Below are 19,971 nucleotides of genomic sequence, written 5' to 3' on the forward strand. Positions count from 1 at the left end.
AGGCTGGAGCGACGTGAACCGCTCCAGCGCCGTGCTGGCCCCCTATGGGGGCCTGAATCGGTCACCCCCGTGCCTGTTTCGCGCTGTCATGAAATGCAACGGCGTTCATGACAGCACGAATACTCTGTTTTGGAGAATCGCCCCCATAAACTTTAATTTGCTATTGAGAAGCCATGTCATCAATTAATATAAATGGAGACAAGGCTGGAGTTTGTACCTAAAGTAGATGGATAAGAATTATGTTTACAAGGTCCAGACCAAACACATACATTGCTTTGCAGTATGCTACAGCTGCCTAGGTAAATGACTGATTCAGCATTTTCCACTATATAATGAGAAGCTAACTTATTCCTCAACATATGCTTATTCCTCCAAAGTGTAATGTTATAGTTTGGATATTAGGTAAATAGCAGATTATGACACTGTTTAATTTATATTATGACGAGCCGTAAATTGAATTCACGAGCACTAAAGAGACTTTTTAAATACTGGTAATAAAAATTCAAAGACTCTGTGATAGTAATTAAAACTGAAAAAAGCAGCTGCTTTGCATTGGTTCAGACTGAAGAATTTTCCTGTATCCCTCCACTGAATGTTGACTGATGACACTGTTGCACGTTTTACTATGGGCGCAAAACGCGTTTATTGGGGTGTATTAACTTCCAAGTGCTTAACACCACTAGGCTCTGTCTTATGTATTTATTCAGCTTAGGAGTCGCCAGTTGCCGTATAGACAACGTCACGAGTATTCCAAGGTCAAGTTCAAAGTAATAAAGACGATACACCGATTAGTAAGGTCCAAACGATAATATTTATTATACAGTTATAATAAATACTCATGCACACACTAAGAGACTAAGCTATGACTAAACTAAAGTAATCAGAATACTTATCTAACAGGAACAGGCAAGGTCAGGGAGCGAGGCCTTCGTCCTGGTCTTGGGCTGCAACCTTCAGCAAGCGTTCTGGTCACTGGGGGTTCTAGCGGGCTTAGTTCGCGTAGCGAGCGTCGTACTGGCACTTACGGTTCGGCGGCTGGTGCTCGACGGCTGGAGTCAGCTTGGATCTTCAAGGTCTTGGTCAGAGCCGGAGCACGGAAAGCAGAACTTGACCGAAGTTAAGCCGGAGCACAGAAAACAGACCGGACAACACGAGGTCCCTGTCTTTTATAGGGGTTCCATTGTCCTTCCCTCTTCTTGGGCGGGCTTTACCTATTGGGTCAATTCCTCATCGATACTGGATTAATTCCCCAATGCGAGGGGGTCTCCGTGATAGGGGGGGCGTTTCTTATGCCCTTTTGTTTGGAGGTTTCTGGTGCCTCGATGTCTGGGCCTTGATTCAAATGTGTCCATTCAGAATCAAATGTATCTATTGTGTGGGTGTTCAGGTCTGATTGCCTCATTAGCATGCAAAGCGTTTTGCCATTTGCACCTAGCTAAGGTCTTCTCACCTGAGCCCAAACTGGTTTCTGCTGCTGCAGAATGCAAAATGCTCTCTTTGCAGACTGCTGTTCTGGCTGAACTGTCTGTTTCCCAGCAGTCTTAGCGCTTGGCTTATTTTGTAGCTCAGCGTCCATTTTAGGTGGCTACAACACCCACCCCCACTGATCGGAAGATGTCATCCATGCCAGCTCTAATCAAAGATTTATGCCATCTTTACAAATAATATTAACACATTTTTCATTATTTAATGGGATGTGAACACCATTGGCAAGGTCAGCATTTGTCACTCATCTTTAAATGCCCTTGAGAAGGTGGTGGTGAGCTGCCTTCGTGAACTGCTGCAGAGCATCCGGTGCACACGCTATTCGAAAGGAAGTGCCAGAATTTTGACCCGGTAACAGTGAAGGACTGGCGATACAACTCGACGTCAGGGTGGTGTATGACTTGGAGGTGGTGTTCCCATAATCTTCTGCCCATATCCTTCTAGGTGGTGGAGGACGCAGGCTTGGAAGGTGCTGTTAATGAATTGCTGCAGTGCATCCTGTATGTGGTACACACTACTGTGACTGTGCATTGGTGGTGGACTGAGTGAATGTTTAAGGTGGTGGATGGGTTGCCAATCAAGCGGGCTGTTTTGTCCTGGATGGTGTCGGGCCTCTGGAGTGTTGTTGGGGCTGCTCTCATCCAGTCAAGTGGAAAATATTCCACCCCGCTCCCCTGACTTGGGGACCATGGACGGGCTTTGGGGAGGCAGGAGGTGTGTTTCCTTGCCACAGAATTCCCAGCCAACATTCTTCCATCGGGCAGGAGTACAAAAGCCTGAGAACACGCAAGAACAGATTCAGAAACAGCTTCTTCCCCGCTGTTACCAGACTCCTAAATGACCCTCTTATGGACTGACCTGATTAATATTACATTCCTGTATGCTTCACCCGATGCCGGTGTCTATGTATTTACACTGTGGACCTTGTGTTGCCCTGTTATGTATTTTCTTTATATTTTATTTTATTTTCATGGACTAAATGATCTGTTTGAGCTGCTCGCAAAAAAATACTTTTCATTGTACCTCGGTACACGTGACAATAAACAAATCCAATCCAATTGAATAATGATAAATGATAATAATCGCTTCTTGTCACAAGTAGGCTTCAATGAAGTTACTGTGAAAAACCAGCCCCTAATATATGGCTAGTCCAGGTCATTTAAGGCCAGAGTTATTGAGGAGGAAAATACATTTCTGCCAGCCCCTCCACAGTTGGGGGGGGGGGAGGGGGGGGAGCTGTTCTGATGGCACGGGGAGCTACAGTGGGGGCTGGGCGGCCTGGTGTGGGTGGTGGTCTGGCAGTGGCGAGGCTGGTTACAGGGGGGCAGTTTTGGCAGGTAGCGTTCGCACACGCGGCCGGTGCCACGTTGCACGGCGCAGCCGCCACCATGCGCATGCACGGCCACGGACCTGGCCATTCTGCAGCCATATCAGCAGGTAAAGCCGAGGCGGGTGGAGGATCGGTGTGGGGGCGCCGCCGACTTTCTGGCCGTAAGACCAGATGGATCCTGCGGAAATAGCCGCAGAATCAGAGAAGCCCGCCCCATATTTCTCAAAAAAACCTTGACGAATGTTGTGAAGCCAGAACCAAAGGAACAAGGATATTAATTTGTAATAACAAGGAACAATATGAAACACACAATGTTGTCTTTGTGCAAGACTTTGATTAGATTGAATTTAGAATACTGTATCTTGTTTTGGGTCACGTTAGCCTCTTTATAGCACTTTCACTGAGTCGAGCACTTGTTACATACAGTGTAGGAAAAGGTGCAGAGGAGGATCACCACAAGAATGACTTGCAGCTTAAAGCAGTCTCGTTACTCAGGTGACTTAATGAACTGAGTCAATTTGCTTCAGAGATGTGTAGACTTTGAGGTGATTTGATTGAGGCAGATAAGGTAGTTAAAGTATGAAACCATGAAAGTTAGCTTTTGGAAACAGGGGAATAAGGAAGGTGGTGTGTAATAGTATTGTCGCTGGACTAATAACCCAGGGTAATCTTCCAGGAACCCGGGTTCGATCCCACCACAGCAGATTGTGGAATTTGAATTCAATAAAACAAATCCTGGAATTGAAAACCTAATGATGACCATGAAGCCATTGACAATTGTTGTAAAAACCCATCAGGTTCACTAATGTCCTTGAGGGAAAGAAATCTGCCATCCTTACCTGGTCTGGCCTACATTGACTCCAGATCCACAGCAATGTGGTTGACTCTGCAATAGCCCAGCAAGCCACTCAGGCAATTAGGGATGGGCAACAAATGCTGGCCTTGCAAGGCTCGCTCATGTTCCATGAATAAAAAATGCTGTTCCTATTGACAGATTGTTTTGAATTGATAAATTGTAGACAAACAGGTGCCGTAGCTTTTTAAAATGTATTTATGGGATGTGGGCATCGCTGCTTCGGCCAGCATTTATTACCCATCCTTAGTTGCCCTTCAGAAGGTGGTGGTGGGCTGCCTTCTTGAACTGCTGCAGTCCCTGAAGTGCAGGTACACCCACGGTGCTGTTAAGGAGAGAGTTCCAGGATTTTGCTCCAGCGACAATGGAAGAACGGCGCTATTTTTCCAAGTGATTTGGAGGGGGACCTCCAGGCGGTGGCGTTCCCAGGTATTTGCTGCTCTCGTCCTTCTAGATGATAGCGATACTGGGTTTGGAAGGTGCTGTCTAACTTGTGCCTTGTAGATGGTGGACAGGTTTTGGGAGGGGGGGTCAAAAGTAAATTCCTCGCTGTAGGATTCCTAGCCTTTGACCTGCATTCGTAGCCACAGTATTAATATAGCTAGTCCAGTTCAGTTTGTGATCAATGGTAACCCCAGGATGTTGATTGTGGGGGTTCCAGTGATGGTAATGCCATTGAATGTCAATTTGAATTTGTTTTATTGTCACGTGTACCAAGTTACAGTGAAAGTATTGTTCTGAACAGTCCAGACATATCTTTCCATATGTGAAAAACATAGGACATTCATAACTACACTGTGTAAATACATAGGCACAGGCATTGGGTGAGAGTCCGGACTGTAGTGCCACTCAGTACAGAAGATGAGTGAAGAGATCAGTTCAGTCCATAAGAGGGTCATTCAGGAGTCTGGTAACAGTGGGGAAGAAGCTATTTTTGAATCTGTTGGTGTGTGTTCTCAGACTTTTGTATCTCCTGCCCGATGGAAAAAGTTGGAAGAGAGAATAACGCAGATGGGAGGGGTCTTTGATTATTGTGCCCACTTTCCCAAGGCAGCAGGAGGTGTAGGCAGAGTCAATGGTGGGAAGCAGGTTTGCATGATGGACTGGGCAGTGTTCACGATTCTCTGTAGTTTTTTACGGTCTTGGGCCAATCAGTTGCCAAACCAAGCTGTGATGCAGCCAGATAGGATGTTTTCTATGCCGAATTTCCTTAGTTCCATGAGGAAGTTTAGGTGCTGTTGTGCTTTCTTGGTCGTAGAGTTGACGGGGCGATGGTTAGATCCTCTCTTGTAGGAGATGGTCATTGCCTGGCACTAGTGTGGTGCGAATTTAACTTGTCACTTGTCAGCCCAAGCCTGGATATTGTCCAGGTCTTGCTGCATTTGCACATGGACTGCTTCATTATCTGAGTAGTCGTGAATGGTGCTGAAAATTGTGCAGTCATCGGCGAACATCCCCACTTCTGACCTTATGGTGGAAGGGAGGTCATTGATGAAGCAGCTGAAGATGGTTGAGCCTAGCTCTGAAGTGATGGAAGGGTGTTCCTCTTTTCCAGAGGATAGGACCTATGGAACAAATTGCCAGATTATGTGTTGAATGTTGACTCTCAAAACTTCCAAAAGAGAGCAAGACCAGGCACAGCGATTAGCACTGCTACCGCACAGCGCCAGGGACCTGGGTTCAATTCCGGCCTTGGGTGACTGTGCGGACTTTGCACTTTCCCCCCTTGTCTGCGTGGGCTTCCTCCACGTGCTCCTGTTTCCTCTCACAATGTAAAGATGTGCAGATTAGGTGGATTGGCCATGCTAAATTGCACTTTAGTGTCCAAAGGTTAGGTGGGGTTACGGGAATATGCGTGGGAAAGCGAACCCAGGTAGGGTGCTGTTCCGAATAGCCTCCTTCTGCACTGTAAGGACACTAAGATTCTATGATTTCCCGAATGGGCAAGAGATTGCATCTTATAAAGGGGAGGTTAAAACCAGGTAGCATAAATATGGTCAATGTGGCCTCCTGGTTCCCATCACCTAAAGGAGTCAGAGGGGAAATTTCCAGATTTTAATTTCCTTAATCTTTACAAAGAAAAGTGGCAATCGTCCTCCATTCTCGTGCAACTCAGAGACGAACAGCGTTTTCAGATTTCAGAGTCAATGGGTGGAAGGCAGGTTTGCAAGATGGACTGGGCAGTGTTCACGATTCTCTGTGGTTTTTTACGGTCTTGGGCCCATCAGTTGTCAAACCAGGCTGTGATGCAGCCAGATAGGATGCTTTCTAGGCCGAATTTCCTTAGTTTCATGAGGAAGTATAGGTGCTGTTGTGCTTTCTTGGTCGTAGAGTCGATTGGGCTTTATTGGTAGAGGGATTGAGTTCCGGAGCCATGAGGTCATGTTGCAGCTGTACAAAACTCTGGTACGGCCGCATTTGGAGTATTGCGTACAGTTCTGGTCGCCTCATTATAGGAAGGACGTGGAAGCTTTGGAACGGGTGCAGAGGAGATTTACCAGGATGTTGCCTGGTATGGAGGGAAAATCTTATGAGGAAAGGCTGATGGACTTGAGGTTGTTTTCGTTAGAGAGAAGAAGGTTAAGAAGTGACTTAATAGAGGCATACAAAATGATCAGAGGGTTAGATAGGGTGGACAGTGAGAGCCTTCTCCCGCGGATGGAGGAGGCTAGCACGAGGGGACATAGCCATAAATTGAGGGGTAATAGATATAGGACAGAGGTCAGAGGTAGGTTTTTTACGCAAAGAGTGGTGAGGCCGTGGAATGCCCTACCTGCAACAGTAGTGAACTCGCCAACATTGAGGGCATTTAAAAGTTTATTGGATAAGCATATGGATGATAATGGCATAGTGTAGGTTAGATGGCCTTTAGTTTTTGACTTCCCATGTCGGTGCAACATCGTGGGCCGAAGGGCCTGTACTGCGCTGTATCGTTCTATGTTCTATGGGCGATGGTTAGATCCTCTCTTGTAGGAGACGGTCATTGCCTGGCACTAGTGTGGTGCGAATGTGACTTGAATTAAAAGAATTAATCTTTTTATGTTTTTCTACTCCGCCCCCCCCCCCCACACCTCCCGGCCAAGAAATTGGCTGTTAACGGTTGTGGGGTGACCTGTCCAATCAATATCCTTCAGGCATCAAGATGATCTGCAACAGGCCTGATGGACCAATCAGTCTTTACCTATTTGGGGTGTCTCCATGTTTGTACGACAAGAAATGGGCATCATATTTTCTTTCCCCTCGCTTGTTACTTCAATGCAAATATTCTGTCACACCCAATGTTTGCTAATTAGTGATTTCCTTGTCTTATACAAAATCGAACTAAGAATGCTCACTTTCACCGTTGTTCTATTCCCCTCTTTCCATACGCTAGCTTTCATGGTGCATAACATTTTTAGTGGAGGAGGGGGCAGCACAGTGGTTAGCACTACTGCCTCATCGCGCCGGGGACCCAGGTTCGATTCCGGCACCGGCTCACTGTCCGTGCGGCGTTTGCACATTCTCCCTGTGTCTGTGTGGGTCTTACCCCCACAACCCAAAAAGAGATGTGCAGGGCAGGTGGATTGATCCTTAATTGGGAAAAAAAAGAATTGGGTACTCTAAATTTATTTTTAAAAACATTTTCCGTGGAGCCAATAATTGCACTATTTTAGGGCATGAGGCAGGGAAATGTATGGAAGAGCTGAAATTTCAGGAATATTTGGGATCCCTGTGCATACATGAAATGGAAGGTATTTTGTTCTTTTAAATTGGGTCTAAGTACAAATTACAGCCATTATAGAAGGGGATTTAAAATTAAAAAAAACAGATTTTCATTATTTGCTTTAAGATTACTTTAATGTTAAGTCTCTGTGTAAGATGGCTCACCACTAACGTGCAGAGCGCAACCAAGTGGTTGTGTTTCAGTCACAGACCTGGTCCACTTTGGGTACATCTGGAACATATTATTAAGAGAGAGGCTCAGACTTCAAGCAATTTCTAGCTCAAGCTGGTGAAGAAGCACAGCTTTCAATAGGGACATTGTGTACCGGCAGTTTAAATACAGAATGAGCCCTATTTAAAGGGGGGGGGGGGGGGGGGGGGGGGACTGCTGCAAGCTCAGAATTCCCATTTTCATTCCTAAAGTAGGAGCATCGGATCCAGCGTCCTGGAAAATACAATGCTTTTATGAAGAGAAATTTGGCACACTACCCAAAAGCAAAGGAGTACATGGACTGCGGCCTGTTCATTCGATGACTGTGCAGTGAAAATTAATCTGTCAACTCTAATAGTGCGTGGAGAACCCATGTTTATTCTGCAAAGAAATCTGAAAACGCTGTTCGCCTCTTGAGTCGCACGAGAGTGGAGGACGGTTTTCATTTTGCTTTGTCAAGATAGAAATGCTGCATTTGTGAAGCACACTGCACCATCATGGAATCTGGGCTGCTACATTTAGCACAGCTGCAAGGTGGTGCTGGGGGAGGTGCTGATGTGGCATAGAGGCAGAAAAATCATTGGCATTTACAGAAAGTTCCCAGCAAAATATCTATTGAAGTCAGGGAGACTTGCAATCCAGAAAGCCACTAATGAATGGCGTGCTTGACAAAGAAAATCTTTATTTACAGAAGTCGAGTAAGAACTCAATGGCAAATTATGTTTAACATTTCAGTTAGCAATTACACTTGCGTGCGACTATTGCATTTTTCTCTTCACAGCAGGCATTTTTTTAAAAAAAGGGGGTTTGTCAATTTTTCTGGGAATATCCCTGCTAGGATGCAAATGAAATTATATATGTTGAAAGCAAACATTCCTGGAACTGAAACTTCAGAATCAAAACCAACATACATCTGGTTTGTACAAATCCCGGAGACAAATTAATGCCGGATTAAAACGAGAAAATCCTGTCTGCCGCTTTAAAACGTCTGCGCAAAAAAAAAAACCCTTTCAGAAATCTGTGTGACCTATTTTTCAACTATAGTTTGCTAATAATTTCATGAGTGAAGATCTGTTACGGGATGTCAAACATAATCGCGGCTCATAAGTCTCAGATACAAAATTTTACAACAAAAAATATTTACTTTTAAAAACAATGACTAGGGTTCATTCTTACATTCTGTGCAATGGACACAATGATAGATGAATGCATCGGTGGGGGTCAAGTTTGATGCTATTCTGTTAACTGGGTTAGTAACTATGCGCAATTTGCCACTTACCTGAATTTTATTAATGGATTAAAAAGCGTAGGAACCTACCAAATCTTTGTGCATACGTGACTTGTTCATTTAATTGTGTTTTATGCATTATTTTAACAGACATTAGTCCATTTGAAATATGAAGGCACATTCAAGTTTGAACGTGCATGCACTAATATCAAGTACAGCAATCTGCTGACTCCAGAACGCAGAAATAAATAAACTGGTTAGCCCAGATCTTGCAATGCACGATGCACAAAACATCTGACTCCAATAGGTTCAAAAGGAAAGGATTTAGCATTTGGGGTTGGGGCACCTGATGTCAGGGTCAAATGAGGATCCTGACTCTGCGCTGTGCCGGGAGCAAGACCTCGCCAGTGAATTAGCCTAAATTAGCCAAAGAGGTTGGGGGGTGGGGGGGTCAAGGGAACACTTGTCATCCAAGTAGGTCCGGGGTGGACTGGCCCTCGAAGCTGGAGGCGCAATAAGAAGCCCTCCAACTAGGAAGAAGCTGAAGAACGAGGGCAGCTCCATCCTGAGGCACCCTCCTACCCACTTTAAAATGTTAGAATTGAAAAATGGCCACAGATCCGGGCCGCCATTGTCGGACCACTGGGAATCATTCCAAAGGCCGGCTTTTGGCTCCTCGTTGGGAAGGGAGCGTCGGCCTATTGGTCAGTCACTGAGAGACTCCTCCACCAAGCAGCCTGAGTGGAGAATCTGAGTGTACAAGGTACACATTTCTCACATTCGGTTACCTGGTCGAATCCCCACCATCACCCCACCCTGAAGAAACTGCAGGTTGCCTTTGAAGGTTAGGGAGAAGGGATCGGTGCGATTCAGCGACCGTGCTGTGCCCGGCGTGGATCCGGGTGCAATGGCTGAATCATGCCACAGCTCCAAATCCGGACTCCGCACTGGGCGCAAAACCTCGCACGAGTCACCCGACTCGCTTCACCTGGCACGATCTGGATCACCCCCTCGCTGGGCATGATCTGGATAATGATATTTAAATGAGCCATTAGGCCCATTTAAGCACCTGGATGGCACTTTCAACCAGCACCAGGGAGGTAACGGCCGTGCCTGCGAGACCTCGACCGAGAGCCATTTACTACTGGTTTCCACAAATGTGGATCAGGCGCGATGGCACCTCGGGAGGTCTCACAGGACATTAGAGACTGTGTAGGGTAGCACCCTGGTGTTCCACCTGGCAGACAGGCACTCCCCCTCTAAAGGGTGAGACCTGCCCAGACCTGACCCCTGGCAGTGACACCCTGACACCACCAGGGTGACCAGGCAGCACTTCCAGGGTGCCATGGGCACTGCTACGCTGGCAGTACGAAGTTGCTCAGGTGCCTGGTTAGCACTGCCAGGGGTTGGGCCTGGGAGGGGGGTCTCAACCTTTAGAGGGGGACTGTTTCCAGGAGCCTCAAGAAGGTTTGGGGGGGTGAAGGAAAGGGTCAATAAAGCAAGGGGAGCCTGAAAGGTGGGGTGCAGAGATCAGGGCTGCCGTTCAAAACGGTGGACCGATCTATGGGAAGCCATCCAGAAAATCGATGAAAGTGTGGCCCCAATGGGGAGAAACCCCCCCCCCCCCCATGCCCCAAAGGAGTGAATCTCGGCGCTGCAGCTACCGAGAAATACCTTGCCAAACATGCTCAAAAGACGACTTTGAATTATTTCCGCTGAAGCGGCCCGACATATTTGTCCTGCTTTTTAAAACACCTCACTTTTGTCGATGGGACCTCATTGTGTCACATGAGGCCTGTTGATGAATCCTAAATGGAATGGGCCCAGTTCCAGGTCCTTTTATCCCAAAATGATTTCTGTCAAGACTTCTGTTGGGTCCTCTAATTACATGTAACAGGTTGAATTCCTGCTTTAGGCACCTGCCGGGGTGCCTGAAAATTAGCCCAACCAAATACTGTGATGGTTGTCTTTCAGAGGTACGTTGGGCATGGGACATATGTCCCCGAAATTGGTGTTCATTTCATCCGTTTGACAACATGCAGAATGAAGTCTAACCTGCACCCTGAAATCTCACCTCCACAGTGAAAACAGAAAATCATGATATGATGTCACCAGATAATTGCTTAAGCAATGAGCAATATTTCTCAAATAGAGTCCACCACTATGTTGGCCCTTTATACCCAGACAGTAAGTGTAAATGAGGACCAATTTCCGCAAAGGTTTCCAGAAAGATTCCAAAAATTCAGACAAATGTGAAAAAATGAAATGAAATGAAAATCGCTTATTGTCACGAGTAGGCTTCAATGAAGTTACTGTGAAAAGCCCCTAGTCGCCACATTCCGGCACCTGTTCGGGGAGGCTGTTACAGGAATCGAACCGTGCTGCTGGCCTGCCTTGGTCTGCTTTCAAAGCCAGCGATTTAGCCCAGTGTGCTAAGGACTTTCAATGCCTGTTTAAATGATTGGATATTTAAGGGCCAATGAATAATTATTTTTAAATGTCTTTTTCTAAGTACTTGAACTAATGTAGGCAGCCTAACTTTTAATTTAAAGAAACAAAAATAAAAATATTGGACAATCTCAGCAGGCCTGAACACATCTGTGGAGAGAGAAGGGAGCAAACGTTTCGATTCTGGATGACTCTTTGTCAAAGCTGGAGATAACTGGACAGAGGGTCAGGTTTATACTGTTGTGGGGAGGCATGGAGCCGTGGGGCTGGATAGGGGGCCAGCGATAGGTGAAGATTGTCGAAGGTGCTGTGGACAGAAAAGGAATGTAAATCAGGGCGATTAAGGCTAAGAAGGGCACTGATAGTTTCACATAAAGAGATTAGAATGTGTGAAAGGCAGAACAAAGGTGAGCAGTGTGTCAAAGGGCAACTGGGATCAGGGATGGTCCAAGTGGGGTGGGAGAGGGGGGGGGGGGGGGGGACAATGGTGAGGAATAAACAGATCAATGGAAGAAATGAAAATAAATTGATAGAAATAAAAATGGGGTGAAGGTGGAGGAGAGATGTCTGGAAGGCTGTAATGTGCCTCACTGGAAGATTAGTTATTGTTCCTCCAGTTTGCGCTGGGCTTCACTGGAACATTACAGCAGGCCAAGGACAGACATGTGGATGTGTGAGCAGGATGGTGAGTTGAAATGGCAAGCAACAGGAAGGTCTGGGTCCTGCTTGCGGACCGACCAAAGGTGTTCTGCAAAGCGGTCACCCAGTCTGCGTTTAGTCTCTCCAATGTAGAGTAAATGGCATTGGGAGCAGCAAATCAACAGACCAGATTGAAGGAGGTGCACTAGAAGCGCTGCCTCACCTGAAAAGGCCCCGGGATGGTGAGCAGGGAGGAGATAAAGGTGTAAGTATTACACCTTCTGTGATTGCATGGGAAAGTGATGTAGGAAGAGGGTGAGGTGCAGGGGGTGATGGAGGAGTAGACCAGGGTATCCTGGGGGAATAGTCCCTGTGAAATGCTGACCGGGAGTGAGGGGAAGATGTGTTTGGTGGTGGCATCATGCTGGAGTTGGCAGAACGGGCAGAGGATGATTATTTGAATGCGGAGGCTGGTGGGGTGAAACGTGAGGACAAGAGGGACCCTATCCTGGTTCTGGGAGGGAGGGGAAGGGGTGAGGGCAGAGGTGTGCGGGAGATGGGTCGGCTCACTCGGCTAAATCGCTGGCTTTTAAAGCAGACCAAGCATGCCAGCAGCACGGTTCGATTCCCGTACCAGCCTCCCCAGACAGGCGTCGGAATGTGGCGACTAGGGGCTTTTCACAGTAACTTCACTGAAGCCTACTCGTGACAATAAGCGATTTTCATTTCATTTTCATTTCACAGTTGAGAACTCTGTCAACCACAGTGGGTGGGAAGCCACGATTAACAAAGAATGAAGCCATGTCAGCAGCATTATTTTGGAAAGTGGCAACATTGAAACAGAGGCTACAGAGGCGAAGGGACTGGGAGAATGGGATGGAGTCCTTACAGGACATGGAGTGCAAAGAGCTGTGGTTGAGGTAGCTGTGGGAGTCAGTGGGTTTGTAATGGATACTAGTGGACAATGTATCCCCAGAAATTGAAATAGAAAGACAAAGGAAGGGAAGTGTGGGAGATATTCATTATAATTGCTATTGTCATGTGTCTGCAGCAATATTTAGGCAACAGTGTTTATACGTCAGCCCTGAGTCAGCACTGTCTGACACATCTTTGGGTATTTGGAATTATGTAGGCCAGCAGGATGTACTGCAGCCTGACAACCTGGATATTTTTCAATGCTGTGATAATTAACACAGGCTAACACAGGGACTTCAAATTGGCCGACAGCATTCATACTCATCAAGTCTGTTTCTGCTTTGTTTTGGAGCATTTGGGTAGATTAAAGACTTAGAGCATTGACAGATAATCCTAGTTAAGGCACTGATCGGTATTTTAAATGATAGGATCTGATATGCTTGTCTGCCCTGTCCTATGCAAAGCAACATCTGTTAGGTCTTCTACAACCACCACAATATGTTGATTGTAATTTTTGTGTGGGCTACGCCGTTATACCTGATGCTCTACTTTTATTTTTAGAATTTCATAGTGTTGCTAAGTGTGCTTTTACTTAATTGCTCTGTTTTAATAACCTTTGCTCTAGAGTCGCCAGGTATCTTTCTGATACCACCACGAGGTTCAAAGCCAAGTGCTGATCAATAACTCAATACACCAGTTAGTAAGTTTCAAATCAAAACACATTTATTATACACACAGTCAATCACTACTCATGCACAAAACTCTACTTACTAGACTATCACTAGCACTAAAGGCCTGTACTTAGCTTTCAAATGGCCCACCAGGTCAGGGGAACAATGGCCTTTGTCCGGTTCTGTGTCTGCAGGCTTCAAGCTGGTATAGAATAGTAGCTAGGAGCGCCTACCTCGTAGCGTGCGTTGACTGGAGACTTACTTGGTTGGTGCAGCTGCTAGGCAGGTCTCTCCTTGTTGAGAGTCACGGTCAAGAGTTGTTTCGAGCTGCTGAGAGACCCTGCCAAGAAGGACGAATTGAACTTGGGGACTCTGTTTTATAGTCCCCAGGGGTTTTGCGCCCTTTTGGGCGGACCCCGGACCTGGTCCCAATCAATTGGACCAAGTCCCAATCGTTTGGATCGATTTCTCCAATACTGGAGCTGTTCCCTGATCGCTGGGCGGTTCCTATGTGTCCGTTGGCCTGCCTTTGTCCTGGCTCCCGCTGGCGCCAGGGAGTCTGGTTTGGTCCCAATCGTTTCAATGTATCTAATTGTTCCTGGGGATTGCTCATTAATATGTAGATGGTTCTGTCTGGGTTTTTGCAAGTCTTAATACACAGGAAACCTTGCACCTGCTTGTTTTCCTGTGGCTGGCCAATTTTCCCTGTATTCTTTGAGGGTCTCCATTTTGGAATCGGGAAGTGGCCACCCCAGGTGGCTACACTAGCATCCTTGTCAGTTTTGCTTTATTGGCCATTTTGAAAGAAACTTGTATTTCATAAATCATTAAAGGAGTTTGTAAACTTCCTCTAACAAGAAAAACAATGACGCACAGTATGATGCAATCAGTGGTACAATGTCTGAATTGTCATGGATGATGTGGGGCCACTCATAACAATGGGAAGGTTTTCTTCCATCCTGAGACCTTTATCTTGCTTTGACACAGCCTTCCTAAGGAAAGCGTGTCCACTGCCTTCTTCCTCAGGCTCTTTCTCTGCACTTGGGAACTAATTCATGCAACTCACTCACCTCTGCTCTTTATCTTGTGGCCCGATGATATTCAATGTATCTCGGAGTCCACTTTCCTAATCAATGTCGATCAGAGTTCTCAGCCTGGTCATTCAATTGGACCTGGGTTATGTACTAATGTTTATTCCTGTAGAGATGCAACAGTAAGATAGCCCATAATGCAACTCGTTTTTGCAGTACATATGAGGTGAATAGATTAAGTTTGTGTAGCAGATGGAGCTGGGATAGACCCATCTGTTTGTAGCATTCAAGAGCCCCGTTGAAAGGGAGTAATTTCTAATGGTTAACGCAGAGCTGCAAGAATGCCTCAGAGGATCACGTTGGATGGGAATGAAGATTCAAGTAAGAGATCTTTTAATTGTCCCTGAATTGGAATCAACAACCAAACTAGTTATGGATACAACCAGGCCAAAGATTCCCAAAGTATTCCAATTGGAATGAATGTATTTGTCTCTGAACATCAAGGTAGACCAGCAGAATCCATACTAATTTCACACGGGTGCTCCCACTTTCTACTCATTATCCCTACAATTTTACTTGGTGCTGTTTGGAGCAAGGGCATGACTGCAGTGGAAGTTGCAGGAACACAATAAACACATATACAATTTTTAAAAACACTTCAAACAATGATCACATTATTGCAAGGGTTATAAACCTGATAGTCAAACAAAGTTAGCAATCCCTTTTGTAACAGTGTAAACAAACACCTGCTGGACTGAATCCATAATCATCTTTGGAGCTCAACCAAGCATTCATAAAGAGGCCATCAGGAAAATGTATCAATAGGCGCCCATTCAGGTGCAACCACAACTTCCAGATTTGAGCATAAGTCAGCTGTCTGGAAGTTGTAGTTCTGTTACCGCCCTCAATAGTGATGAATTCTATATTCACAACATCTGGGGTAATATTTTTAATACCCCTATGGTTTTCCTCCTGGATTGCTTACAGTAATGTTCAGGAGATTAATCCTTCATTTCCAGAGACTCGAACCTAACTCTGGAGTGTTGGTACATCTAGCCGACAGCCAGAAGTCTTGTTTCAGGTCTCCTGCTTTATTATCTTACCTTGAACAATAAGAACTGCCACTGCCTAGAATCAAAGATGATTCTACAGAGAAGATGTAATTTTCCCCCATGTGCACTTTGAGAGATATCTAGTGAATCCCATTTCACTGCGTTTTGCCAATATGTGGTGTGGTAAATAGTGAGGATTGCAGGATAATATAGGTGAGCTGCCCAAAGAACAAAGAAAAGTACAGCACAGGAACAGGCCCTTCGGCCCTCCAAGCCTGCGCCAACCATGCGCCAACCGTCTAAAATAAAGAACAAAGAAAAGTACAGCACAGGAACGGGTAAATGAGAAGAACAATGACAAATGGAATTTAATCCTGAAAATTGTGATGTGATGCATTTTGGGAGGACTAACAAAGCAAGGGAATACACAGTGAATGATAGGACACTAGGATATAGAGAGGACCAGCGGGACCTTGGGGTGCATGTCCAAAGATCTCTGAAGGCAGCAGGACCGATAAATAAAGTGGTTAAGAAGGCTTATGGGACACTTGTGTTACTGATGCCTCGTCAGCTCTCAACAGTGACTAAGAGGCTGAACCAGAGCTGTAACGTTTTTAGTTTTAAGACGTTGTGGAAAGGTCGATTCGTTCCAGAGTAATAAGATAAGAAATATGGTCTGGTTATTTTATAAACAAGCTTTATTAAAAGAAAACAATATTTAAGCTTTTAAACAAAAACCCTAACAGTAACAGGTTACATGCAGTTTCTTAACCTTAGCACATTAGTTCCCATTAAACAACACTGTAACAGATATGCAGCTTTCATACCTCTTTCACAGGCAGACAAAGGCAATACTTGCATTTACAAAGCAATTTTTCTTCTGGTAGGAACATTCGTTCTTAACCCTTTTTCCAAATCCTGCCTCAGTGGCAATTTTTATGACCTTCTCAGTCGATTTACAAAGCCTCCCCCCTGTAACTGTTCAAAACAGCATTCACTTTCTCTCTAAGCTTCGTCCAGCCCCTCAAACAAAGGTTCTCTGCTGCGGTTTCCTGGTTTGAACCCATCAGTGTTATTTTGTCTGTTTGATTTCCCACTTTTGTTCATATAAAAGAACAGAGCCATGCTATTGATAAGCAAATAATCTCCCATTGACGGACAAAGAAGTCATTAGACTCCGAAACGGGCTAATAGCTGGTCAGACAGGAGTGTCGTGAAGACCAATGGATCTGGGGCATCCATTGCATTCCCACTAATGAGTTTAAGTCTGACTGGGACAATGTAATTCGGCCAGGTGTGGGCATATCCCTCTGACTCTGTGCTAGCAGATTTTGCTTCCTCAGTCTGTTTAACCCCTAAATTGCCTGCTACATTGGGGTCTCATTTCTGGACCTAATTTCCTAATGTCTCTCTTGCGTGATACTTGCCTTTATTAGCCGAGGCATAGCATACAAGAGCAGGGCGGTTATGATGGAGCTGTCTAAAATGCTGGTTAGGCCACAGCTGGAGTACTGTGTGCAGGTCTGGTCACCACACAACAGGAAGGAAGTGATTGCACTAGAGAGGTTGCAGATGAGTTTCACCAGGATGTTACCTGGGCTGGGGTGTTTCAGCTAATAAGACAGACAGGGTAGGCTGGGCTTGTTCTGCTTGGAGCAGAGAAGGCGGAGGGGGAACTTGATTTAGGTGAACAAAATTATGAGGGACATCGATAGGCTGGACAGGAAGGTACTTCCCCCCTTAGTGGAGGGATCAATAGCCAGGGGGCACAGATTTAAGGTAAAGGACAGGCAGTTTCATGGGGATATGAGGAAAAACCTTTCCACCCAGAGGGTGGTGGGAATCTGGAACTCACTACCTGAAAGGATGGTAGAGGCGGGAACCCTCACAACTTTTAAGAAGCATTTAGATGAGCATACAAGTTACGGACCAAGTGCTGGAAAATGGGATTAGGCTAGATAGGTGCTTGATAGCTGGCACGGACACGATGGGCCGAACAGCCTCCTTCATGTGCTATAAGTCTCTATAACTCAATCCCTGCAAATATTCCCCATTCAGGTATTTGTCCAATTCATTTTTTGAGTTATTATTGAATCTGCTTCCACCAGCCTTTCACTTAGCTCATAACAACGTTTTCTATCCTTCTTTGCTTTTCTTTTGCCAATTACCTCAAATCAAGTCTGGATCCTTTAGTTGCCAACCCTCCAGCTGCTGAAAATGAAATGAAAATCGCTTATTGTGACAAGTAGGCTTCAAATGAAGTTACTGTGAAAAGCACCTGGTCGCCACATTCCGGCCTCTGATCGGGGAGGCTGGTACAGGAATTGAACCCGCGCTGCTGGCCTTGTTCTGCTTTACAAGCCAGCTGTTTAGCCCACGGTGCTAAACCAGTCCCCACTGGATACAGTAGGATGCTGGATACAGTTTCTCCCTATTTGCTCTGTTAAAAACTTTCATGATGTGGAACACCTCCATCAAATCTCCCTTTAACCTTCTCTGCTTGGAGAACACCAGCTTTCTCCAGTCTCTGCAATGTAACCGTCTTTCATCCCCTTAACCATTCTCGAAGCGACCAGAATTGCGCACAGCAGGGGCCTAACCAGTGATTTATAAATTTTACGGTATCTTCCTGGCATCTGCACTCTTTATCATGCTACTGGATCCTCTATGCCTTCTTATACTTGCCCATGCAGCCACCTTCAGAAACCTGTATATGGACACTCGCAGATCTCTCAATATCTAATATCGAATGTCTTAATGCTCTCTTAATGTGCTGCTATCAGCACCCTTCTTAGTCATGATCACCTCCGTTTGCATTCCCTTTGTATTTTTGTCCACAACATTTTTTGTCAATCTCCACTATGGCTGGCTCCCTATCCAACCAGGGGCTGGTTTAGCACACTGGGCTAAATCACTGGCTTTTAAAGCAGACCCAGGCAGGCCAGCAGCACAGTTCAATTCCTGTATGTGGCGACTATGGACTTTTCACAGTAATCAGTACTTCATTGAAGCCTACTCGTGACAATAAGTGATTTTTATTTCCAGCCCCACTGCTCCCCAACCAACCCCCCCAACAGCATAAATCTCATCCTATTTCCAGTTCTCTCTAACTTTGCCAGTCATCCATATTGGAAACGTTAGTTCTCTTCTCTCTCCACAGGTGCTGTCAGACCTGCTGAGAATGTCCAGCATTTTCTGCTTTTGCTTCTGGCAGATCTCTGTCTCTGCACCCTTTTATGCAAAGATACTGGAAGGCAGCCAGCCAGCCGACAGCGAGTCTGGGGAGATAGGGAAAAAGCGTGGGGGGGGGGGGGGGGGGGGGGGGGAGAGAGAGAGAAATTAAGTTTATTTTTCTCTTATCTGAAACAGAAATGGAGGAGTTTCAGCAGTAATTCCTTCTCTCCCCTCCCACGAGAAAGGAATGCAAGCATTGAGCAGGCAATAAAAGAAAACTGCGTGCAAACGCGCCGACCTCTAACAGGCCCGCCGCTTTGCAATGGAAGAATGGCCACACATGTTATCGAGCACTTCATCCCTGATCTAATTTCCCCAATTATTTCATCGCAGTCAGTCTTTTTTTTTTCGTTCGAAAGTTATATAAATGTTATTCCAGTAATGTATTCCCTGACAACCTGGCTTGCAGCTCAGCATCGAGTACACAGAAAGAACACTGGCAGCTTCAGCTGGAATGTTATGGAACTGACCTGTAATTGACACGCACAGGCCGAGCACTGCATGTCCCCTGAAACTACAGACTGCGCTTGGAATATATTTCAGCATATTTCAGCCAGACTGCAAGGCAAGGAGTACCACATGGGGGATGCAGTGAAATGTCAGGTTGGGTGGGGGAGGTGTTGAAGGAGAGAGAGAGAGAGAGAGAAAAGGCAGCATTAATTCTGCTCCAACTGCACCTCCTGCCAGTCAATAAGGGAATAGCACTAGTTAGAATTTGGCCCATCCATTCTTACCCCCCTGCCCTCCAGCCCATACCCCCTGGCAGTCGAAAGATGTGCGTTTGACGGTGGCAAGGGGAGCAAAAATAGTTCAGCCGCCTGGCATATAAACGCTAACTGGGGTTTTCACAGTAACTTCATTGCAGTGTTAATGTAAGTCAACTTGTGACACTAATAAAGATTATTTTAAAAATTGGAAGTTTCATCACAGCTGACTGGCGAACATATCTTAAACGGTACCATGTGGCTCAGGCAGATCATTCAGCTACCACCCTTCCAACAATTTAACATTCCCAGTTACCGGCAGAACATTTATTTGTACTTCTGGCTTCCTATCGTGGCGGGCACCACCCCCGGTTTCGTTCAGATGCATTACATTCAGATCCTCAGTTGTGCAAGTTGTTTGAACATATGGGAACGATTCGGATATTTTCACTTGCTGACCTTTCCAGT

Source organism: Scyliorhinus canicula, chromosome 8 (assembly GCF_902713615.1).
Source record: "Scyliorhinus canicula chromosome 8, sScyCan1.1, whole genome shotgun sequence".
Taxonomy (NCBI): domain Eukaryota; kingdom Metazoa; phylum Chordata; class Chondrichthyes; order Carcharhiniformes; family Scyliorhinidae; genus Scyliorhinus; species Scyliorhinus canicula.